The following is a 10,829-nucleotide window of genomic DNA, read 5'->3' on the forward strand; positions in this document are numbered from 1 at the left end:
TAAATATTTAGTGCCTTGGTCAACGTCCAACATTAACCCACGTGTACCCTTGTTCAGCAGGTGCGCTGCATGCTAGCATTTTCCTATTCCATGAACGGCTACCTGCCATTTGATTCTATCTTTAACCCAAATCCTACCTCGTAAATTGCGTTGTCTGATAAATTTTTTGACTTTTTTGGGAGAAGTTTAGTACCATCCGGATTGTTGGATCTGCCATCACTCGTCCAGGACCATTCGATTAAGATATGTATGGATCTGTTATTCCAATCATGTGTGTCTGCTCCCACATGCAATCATTGTAATCCACTAGATCAAACGCTACCACCTTAGCCATAAACACGATGTGCCTTGATCAATGTCCACGATTAACCCACGTGTACGGCTGTTGTGCAGGTGCGCTGCATGCTAGCCTAGCATGCTTCAGTGACTTCTCATGTCACTAAATGCTTCCCCATGCCTCGGCCAATGTGGTTTTTTTTTTTTTTTTTTTTTTTTTTTTTTTTTTTTTTTTTTTTTTTTTTTTTTTTCTTGTCATTTAATCCATTCAAATCGCACCATCCAAGAGCTGCATGGTATCAATGTATTTTGATCTACACCATTGATTTCGGGCATCTTAGGTGATGGAGAAATAATCCTGTGCTCCAACATAATACCGTAAGCCCACGGGTCCAACATTTCAAACTTGATTAACGGCTATTGGAAAATCGTAGAACACGTGTCCATAGATTCAAAGACGTCCTGTGTAGAGGACTCTTCAACCCCTCAACCCCTTGTCTGTGTCAGCCATCATCTCTATTAGGCCGTATCTCCCCGACTACGCCGTATATGCATGCTTCCTTCAACCCCGAGCCCCGAGTGTCTACTGATACAATCAATACTCACACCTTCTGACTGAAGTCATAGTACTCTCTGCATTCGATTTGATAGGTGAATAGTTTCATCCCATTGTTATAAGCTTTGTTTAGCATAAGGTGTTGAGTAGATGTTGCACCCTATCCAAGTGGCTAGATGTGGGTCTTTGGAATCCATTAGCAACTCTTCTAGTCCCATTGTTACGGCATTTCCTCAGACGCAGCTACATACACTTTCCTGTTTTGCATATACGGAGACGGGCACTCCTCCGAGGACACGCTCTTGGAAGGGTAAAGTATATTTTGTATCTACCTCGCACACTTCCATTACATTGTTTGATTTTGGTGTGGATGAGTTTATTCTGTACTACATAATGGCTTGTTTTTAAATATATGCACATATATGGAAAACATCGAAGGCGATGACCCATCACTTTGGTCTCTTGACTTTGAAAACTTGTTTGTCCAAATATTGGTTGAACTCGTCAATACCGGGAGAATAGTGAATGGGTTAGTCCATGTGAACCCGTGGTCCCCTATTGCTTCCCGACTTTCCGAAATAATTGGCCGGACCTATATTGCCGCCCAGTGTCAAACAAAGTTTTCGCGTCTTAAGATGAACCACCGTGAGTTTTCCGATCTCCTCAATCACAGAACTGGGTTCGGTTGGGACCCAGTTGCAAACATCATTCATGCGACATAAACTCAATTGCAGCAGTATCTTAGTGTAAAATTCGTCAAACCCTGCCCTCCTTATTTGCACACTATGCGGATTTGTAAGACGTATATGTAACCCATAGTTTTTATTTTTTATTTTTATTTTTTATGTCTTAGATCAACAAAAAGGCTAGGCGATTTTGGATGAAGGGTTGCCCCAACTATGAAATGTTGAGGCTTATTTTCAATCCCTCAATAGCCACTGGGATTCTTCGGCTAGGGCACCGCCGAATAAGGACTAAGATGAAGAGTTATATGCACTATTGCAGTTTGGAATACATGTCAGTCAAGGGGTCCGATAGGTGTTAGTAATGGTGATGGGGATGTTGGTGGTGATGTGGGTGGTTGTAGTAATGGGGGCAATAAATTTGGTCCCTTTAATAGGGGTGTGGTAATTAGGAGTAATAGGTGTGGAAACTTCTTGTAGATCATTCTGGTCCGAGCTCAGAATTTAAGAGGAAGGGAAAGGGAAGGGTGAATGAGTCATCTTCTATTGACTCCCTTCAAAGTGATGCCCTCAAGGAGTTTGTCGAAGTATCCCGTTTGAAAAAGGAGTCGCTGAAGGAAGATCAGCGGCGAATGAGTGGCAGAGAAATGAGTGCCGGTGGAGTAGATAGTAGTAGTACATCATTTTCCAATACCATGAGTCGGGCCAAAACCATGTTGGATGAGATTGCCTTTGACCTTACTGATGAGAGGTACCTAAGGGCCTTTGAGCTTTTTAGGGATGAGAGCATCTGCAATGGTTTTGTAGCATTGGCTCCTTCAAGGAAAAAGGTCTGGCTTGCCTCACTTTAAATTCTCCTTGCACGTGTTAAACTGACTGTGTTTGCCTGCATCTTGACTGCTTTGTCCTATGTTGGACTGTTTCTTCAATGCCCTTGGTGGCATTGTTATTTTTAGCAAGTAGCACCTTCAAACAAGAACAATCATATAAAAAGAAAAAGAAGCAACATAAACTCCCAAGCATAAAGCAGAAGAAAGTAATTGGACACAATATATAAAATACAATTAAGTATGCATGCAGTAATAATATTGGAGAAGAAATAGCTAGAAAGAAACACAAAAGGGGTAAGCTTTAGAGCGTTTCCATGCTGAAGCCCAAACCAAATGTACCTCCTTCCATGTTAAGTAAATTTCTTCAGATTCATGATCATCTCCTTGTGGTGGCACAACCCCCTGAAAGAAAGCAGAGTGAACTTGCTTTTGGCGGAATAAAGTCTCAGCTTCGTTCTCATTGTATATATAGGCAAAGAGTTACAATTGTAATCAAGTTTGACAAACCCAAAATCGATACAAACTAGGAGAACTAATACAATACAAACAAGCAGAACAAATACAACTAGAACACTAGAAGGGAAGAGATAAAAATAACTATAAGGATAATGCTAGAGAGTGGTTCGGATCGATTTGGATTCAAAGAGTGAATCCAAAACAGACTCTGCTGGTTCCTTAACAGCCCCCTCAAACGAATAGGGGGGGGGGGATGACCATGAGTTTGTCTCTAAGGACAAGAAAACGAGAGGAGATAAGACCCTTTGTGAAGATATCAACATATTGATCTTGAGTTGGAATGTAGCTAGCACTAAGATCTTTGTGAAGAATTTTCTCATGGATGAAGTGGTAGTCAACTTCTATATGCTTGGTATGAGCTTGGTAGATGGGATTGGAATCTAAGGCAATAGCTCCTATATTATCACACCAGAGTACATGAGGATCATGGAGAGAAACTTGCATTATTTGTGTAGCATTCGAAGCGATGAGAGCTCAGCAGCTGTGATGGCCATGACGCGATATTCAACTTCGGTGCTAGATCTCGAGACAACAGGCTGCTTCTTAGCATGCCAAGACACTAAGTTGGAGCCGAAGAAAACACAATACCGTATGGTGGATCTGCGATCTAAAGGATCCCCTGCCCAGTCAGAATCACAGTATGCCTGAAGTTGAAGAGGACCTGGAGTGAAGTGAAGGCCATGATCTGGTGTGCCTTTAAGGTACCTTAGGACTCTTTTAGTAGCCTTCATATGTTCATTGGTTGGACAATGGAGAAATTGGTATAGTTGGTTGACAGTATATGCTATGTCTGGTCTTGTAAGTGTGCAATATTGTAGAGCTCCAATGATATGACGATAGGGTGTGGGTTCTGGTAGGGGATCACCATCAAGCTTGGTGAGCTTCTTGCCTGTAGTGTAGGGTGCGGCATAAGGCTTTGCTCCAAGTATCGGCACACGATCAAGTAAATCAATAATGTACTTTCCTTGATTTAGATGTAAGCTAGATTTGTCACGAACGACATGGATGCCTAGGAAGTATGGAAGGCAGCCAAGATCTTTAAGCTTAAATTCCATTTCAAGGCTGTCGATGAGAGACTCCATGATAGATGAATCTATGCCTGTTACTATGATATCATCAACATATATCAGTATGTAAATATGAACAGAACCTTGATGAAGCATAAAAATAGAGGTGTCTATTAGGGATCCAACAAAACCAAGATGGAGAAGAGCTTGTGACAATCTATGAAACTAGGCTCTTGGGGCTTGCTTTAGACCATAGAGAGCTTTCTTGAGCTTACATACATGATCTGGAAAAGCTACATCAATAAAACCAGTAGGCTGCTACATGAGGACTTCTTCATTCAAGTGACCATGAAGGAAAGCATTGGAGACATCCAATTGCTTGAGGGGTAAATTGTAGTGGATTGCTAAGGACAGTAAGATCCGTATAATGGCTGGTTTGATAACTGGACTGAAGGTTTCGGTGTAGTCAATACCATCTCTTTGTTGAAAACCCTTAGCCACTAGTCTTGCCTTGTATCTTTCAATAGTGCCATTTGATTTTTCCTTTAGTCGAAAAACCCACTTGTTTTTTATTATGTTTCAATGTGAAGGTCTAGGGCAGAGAGACCAAGTACCATTGTCAGCCAAAGCTTGAAGTTCACTCCATTGCAGCAAACCATTTAGGGTTAGAGACAGCCTAAGCAAATGTAGTAGGGATAGAAGGCAGGGATGTGGTGTGAAAGGATTTTAGTAGATGCTTGGTTGACTTTAAGGATAAGAATAGCTGATAGTTGGGAAAATACTTAGGTTCGGAGTTTCCAATCATAGATCTTGTGACAATATGAGGAGAGGATGGCTCAAGAGGTGTAGGTAAAAGCTGAAGTAGGGATTGATCTAGGTTGGGAATAGGCTCAGGGTTAAGTGGTAGTAATTCTGTAGTAGGGTTAGTCAAGGGAGTAGAGGGTTCATATGTTGGTAAAGAGGAAAGTCTTGAGGAGATAGGGGAAGCAGAAGTGTTTGTTAGGATAGGTACTCGTGCTGGGGAAGGTGAGGTGATAGGAGATGAGGTGTGAATAGTAACAGAGTTAGAATTATTCACAGAGTAAAAATGATAAGGATCAAGAGCAATACCTGTAAGGGAAGGATCTGATTCGTCAGGGGATGAAGATGCTGCTTTACTTTGTGCTGGAAACACCAATTCATCAAAAATAACATGTCTAGAGACATATACACGATTGGAACTGGGATCAAGGCACTTGTAACCCAATTGGTGAGCATTGTATCTAAAGAAGATGCATTGTTTGCTTTTGAATTCCAATTTGTGTTTGACATAGGGTCTTAAGAGGGGATAACAAGCAGAGCCAAAAGTTTTTTAAAAAGTGTAGTCTGCCTCCTTATTGTAAAGTTTGGTGAAAGGACTTGAATTTTGGAGAGTTGGGGTTGGTAGTACATTGATGAGATACACGGTAGTACTGACAACTTCAACCCAGTATTTTGAAGAGAGGTGGGATTGAGCTAAAAGATTAAGACCAGATTCAATAATATGCCTATGTTTTCTTTCTGAAACTCCATTTTGTTGAGGTGTATGTGGACAGGTGACTCGATGAAGAATACCATGTGTTGACAGAAATTTAATAAAGTTATGAGAGGTGTATTCACCACCCCCATCTGTTTGAAGTTGTTTGATTTTAAGGGAAAATAAATTTTCTATCAAGCACTTGAATTTAACAAAGGTTTCAAAGACATCTGATTTGAGTTTAAGAGGTAAAAGCCAGGTGTATCGAGATAAATCATCAATAAAAATAACATAGCATTTGCTTCCATTGATTAAAGATAAAGAAGAAATCCATACATCATTATGAATAAGCTCCAATGGAGCAATGGTGACACGACTAGACTCAGCAAAGGGTAACTTTTTGCTCTTTCCTAATTGACATGAAACACAAATAGACTGACTAGACTTAACTGAAGACACAAGAAGATAGTAGTCGTGAAGCAAATGCTGCAAGATTTGATGACTTGGATGCCCTAAGCGGTTGTGCCAAATGGAAGAAGACACTTTGATCCCAATTCGTGCAGTAAATGCTGTGACTTTATTTCTGGTGAAGTGTTGTATCCTTGGTGGGTAGAGACCATCAAGAAATAGGTATCAGTTAGTTTAGAATGGCAATCATTATCAAGGAAAATTTTATTAATTGAAAGTAAATTTGCTATAGAATCAGGACAATGTAAGATATTTTTGAAATGTAGGAGTTGATTTGAGCTAAGAAAAGAGGAAGAGCCAGTGTGAGAGATACCAAGTCCACTACCATTACCTACTGCTACTGTCTCATCACCCTGATATGGTTGATGCAGAGTTAGATTCTCCAAGTCATTAGTGATGTGAGTATTGGCTCCATTGTCAGCAAGCCATTCATCTTGATCTTGTAGATCATTGGATTGGGAAACCATTGCAGCAAGGTCAAATGGTGGATGTCGTCCTTGGAAGGCATAATCCATGCAATGAAAGCAGTCCAATGCTTGATGATTGGAGCGGCCACATATCTGACAAAGAGGTCTGTTGGATGAGAGGATACCAGGTTGAGAATTTCTCCTTGGAGTGTAGTTACTGGGAGAATTTCTTCTTGGAGTGTAGTTGCTGGAGTTTCCAGTAATAGTTTTTCCTTGGGAGAAAACAGGGGTTGGGAGTATACCAGGAGATCTGTTGAAAGTATTCTTTGAGGGATAGGAATTTCTGTAATTAGAGAAAGGTTTCCTTTGGTTGTTGTTGATTCTCTGCTTGTAACCTGGCTTTAGAGCAGTCATGGCATAGGATTGTGGTTTGGCAGTGGCAGCCTGATGTTCAAGGAGTTGTTCATGTCCAAGTAATTCAGACTGAAATTCTTCAAGAGACATAGTGGCATTCTTTGTTATCATGGAGTAGGTCAAGACAAAAGAATTGTAGGTGGAGCTTAATCCACCTATGTTGTAGGATACAAGGTCATCATCGATGATGGGGCTGTCGGCGATAGCTAGCTAGTCAGCCAGTGATTTTTCACTATGAATAAAAGTAACACATGGATTGTTACCTTGTCTGAGAGTCTGAAGTTGGCATCTCAATTGAGTGATGTAAGACTTTGATGGGGAAGCATAATGAGTGGCAAGGGTGTTCCATACTTGATTGGAGGTTTTACACCCATAGATAGTAGGCAAAAGTGGAGCAGTTTGAGTTGCAATGAACCAACTAAGAATACATTGGTCTTTCTTTTCCCAGAAAATATATTTTGAATTTGAGACATTAGGAGTAGTTTTGTCCGGAGAAGATGGAATAAGCTTTGGTGAGCATGGCTTGGAGCCATCAACAATGCCCATCAAGGCTTTGGTTTTGAGGATGGGCTTAAATTGAAAGACCCATCCAAGATAGTTGGTGTCAACGAGCTTGGATTGACAGAGATGCGCAATGTTTGGCATCATGAAGGATAGAGCGGCAGTGTTGCTGGATTGCGTCATGAGTGCAGCAGCAGGGACACAGCAAGGTGAAGAATAGCAAAAGTGCGGCTATGATTTGGTGCGGCAAGGATGTGGCTGAGGACAGTAAAGAGAGCCGGGAATTTTCTTGGAGAAGAAGCTGATTTTGCTGACGAAGGAGAAGGGGTAGAGAAAGCCCAAACTTTGAGGAGGGTCAAGGATCTTATTTAGAGGGGTATGAACCGTGTGGCTCTCATACCATGAAAGAAAGTAGAGTAAACTATCTTTTGGTGGAATGAAGTCTCAACTTTGTTCTCATTGTATATATAGGCAAAGAGTTACAATCGTAATCAAGTTTGACAAACCCAAACTTGATACAAACTAGGAGAACTAATGCAATACAAACAGGTAGAACAAATACAGCTACAACACTAAAAGGGAAGAGATAAAAACAACCTAAGGATAATGTTAGAGATAAGGATAATGCTAGAAAGTGGTTCGAATTTGTTGGATTCAAAGAGTGAATCCAAAACAGACTCTGTTGGTTCCTTAACACCTCCCACCCTATTCTGTACCTTTTCAGCAATGCCTTCACATCATCCACACCATCATCACTAAACACAGATGGAGAAAATGCCTCATTGAGCCTCTCACACCATTGCCTTCCTCTCTCCCTTCTCTCACACTCTCCTTGATCACTATTTTTATCATCACAAGCCAAAACCCTAACTATGCTTCATGAGCACTCCCTCTCTAGCATTAATCTGTCATTACTTGTTGGGAAAAAGCTCTCCTCCAACATCTCAAAGTACAATGTGTAGAATCTCAGGCACTCTTCAAAGCACTTGACAAAGTCATCTTTTGAGGAGGAAAAGTCAGCTTCTTCCTCTACAACTGTCACAACTTTAGGCCTGAGGGACTGGAAAAGCCTAATCACACCTGCCCTTTCTTGCACTTCAACTCTATTAAAGCCTTCTATACAATTCACTGCAACTGCCTCATACTCTTGAACACCTAGCATCTCCTTTGTGAGCTCTCCCAAATGCTTCAACCCACTTATTACATTAAATTCAAAGGGTACTCCCATTAGCCTTGCAAACTTTTCCATTCTTTGGCCAACTTCCTTCATGACTGAGCTCACTGTGCTAGCTATTACCACAATAGTGAGCTTGAGATGAGGAGGCCATTGGGTGCAAAGGGTGTTGCTTATATCGATTATGTGAAGCTTTGTATCACCCTCTAAAGCCTCTAAAATGGTGACATTGGAAGCAACATGACCAAAATTCATCCAAGGGCTTACCTCCTGGAATTTCAGTATCAACTTCCTTGCTGAATCGAAGGTGCTACTCTTTTCGACCGGAGAAGAAAGTGTTATGTGGCACTGTAGGCTGGAGTCGGTGGCCTTGCAAAATAGAGCTTGCAAGAAATAATAGGCCAATTTCTGATCACAATCTCCATAAGGTGAAGCCAACTCGTTTAACATCCATGGAAGGTGGTGGATTTTGGTGGAATCCTTGTCGAAAATTGCTCTTGCACACTCGTTTAGAAGCCTTGATGCCCAGTTGCCTAATGCATGACTTGGCAGCTGCTGAAGATGATGATCAATTGAGTTCGATGATCGACTTGTTGATGTGTGGCTCTGATTGTTGTTGCTCTGCACATCCATGGCTGTTGCATGATCATTGCTCTACTGGTTGCAGTCGAAGAAGGTGGGTGATTCTTGTGGAGTGAAAAGAGTTGTGTCCATGTGTGTAACTTATGGAGCCCTTTGGCTCTAAGGCACATTTGCAAAGCCCCTCCTCCTCAATTTCATTCAGACAGGGCCAACTACAACATAGTGATATAGAAAGCCATGCATTATATTTGAGGTCATTTTCATTATGTTAATTTATTAAAAGCTAGCTTTGTATGTTTCTATTATATTTTTAATGTTTTAAAGGCTTCTAGCTAATTCATATCATCATGAGGATATAGTTGTGAACAAAAAGCATATAGTTAATTTTCTAGATATATGCATCCCCTTTAGAGTATATGATAAGGATTTCTATTATCAGTCTGAATTTGAATAAATTCAAATCATCTGTAAGCTTTATAAATAGAGCTAGAGCCTTGTAGATAATCATATATATTCGTCAAGAAATCCTTATCATATACTCTAACATAGACAACTTTTACCATATTTCAAGAAATTAATATGCTTGGAAGGATTCAAATATTGCAACCACTTAGGAATTGTAGGTAGCTAGGTTTTAAGCATAGTATACTACAACCACTTTCCCACAAAATCTTAAAAAAAAAAAAAAAAAAACTTCCCACATGAAACAAATCTAAGAAAGAGATCGATTAGTGTCATGAGCCTAAGCAATCTACTAAGTACGGAAGCTTGGAGAATAACTAGAAGATTGTAGAATGGAATTGCCTATGCATGAAATGATCTAGATATTATGCCGCTAAATCTTTTATGATTCTAATAAAAATATCTTATCAATCACTAAATTAAGATTCAAAAGGAAAATAATGAATTTGTGTATCATGTCAACATGTATATATATACTGATTTCTTAGAAATTCATCTAGTTTTAACCTTCCATTAGTTATATTTTGGTGTTAAGGGTGGGTCTTTAAATGATATGAATATTACTCTACAAATTGAAGACATCTTATCATTGATTAAAAGGAAAAGAATGAAAATTGTTTATAATTCAAGAATGGATAACTTTTAGTCTCTGGACACTACACTGATATTGTCTTAGAAATTCAAGCAATGTTTTTACCTTTCTCCTTAAACAAACACCTCCTTCCATCTACTTTGTTATCTTTGAGATCAAATGCTGCAGGTGTTAGAATATGTGTTTTCCATATTACGCTAATAAAATTTTTATTGAGTTGATACTAAAATATTCCCTATTTAGGTTTGATTGTAATTAAATATTAGAAATTTGATTACCATACTTGTATTCTCTCACATACTTCCTATAAAATATGAACATTTGTATTGTAAACAAGAATTAAGTAAATAAGAGCAAAGTAATTAGGGGTGGCAATTCTTATTCGTGTGTCGGGTTCGAGTCATATGTATAAGACTATATAGGACAACACTAACTCAACCGATTTAATTAAACAGGTTAAACTCCTCAATGCTAGCCCTATAATTTCATATTGGGTTTGTGTCGCGTTCTCGGGTCAGATAAAAAATTACCTGCCATTATGTCCCATGTTGGGTTTGATCAGGTTATGTTAAAGCATGGGTATAATAAAACTATATAGTTCAATCATAACTCGACACATTTAATTAAACAAGATAGAGTACTCCTCAACTCTAACCCTTTAATTTCGTGTTGAGTTTCGTGTCAGATTCCGAGATCTTGTCAAAAATTACTAGCCATCAGAGTAATGCTATATACCATCATTTTATCCCCAAAATTGATGTGCATTGTAAAATCACCATTGAATCACTACAAAAATTCAAGGTTTTTGGGACATTGGGCTTGGGACGTTTTAAGCCCCAAAAAAACGTCCCTATTGAGTTAGGGAC

General features: G+C 39.6%; 1 pseudogene; it reads right to left on the reverse strand.

The window, feature by feature from the left end:
- Window positions 1-2,382: 2,382 nt before the first annotated feature.
- Window positions 2,383-9,041, reverse strand: LOC132165947 (protein SHORT-ROOT-like; annotated as a pseudogene).
- Between the last annotated feature and the right edge of the window lie 1,788 nt (window positions 9,042-10,829).

The sequence above is a fragment of the Corylus avellana genome, chromosome ca1, assembly GCF_901000735.1.
Source record: "Corylus avellana chromosome ca1, CavTom2PMs-1.0".
Taxonomy (NCBI): Eukaryota; Viridiplantae; Streptophyta; class Magnoliopsida; order Fagales; family Betulaceae; genus Corylus; species Corylus avellana.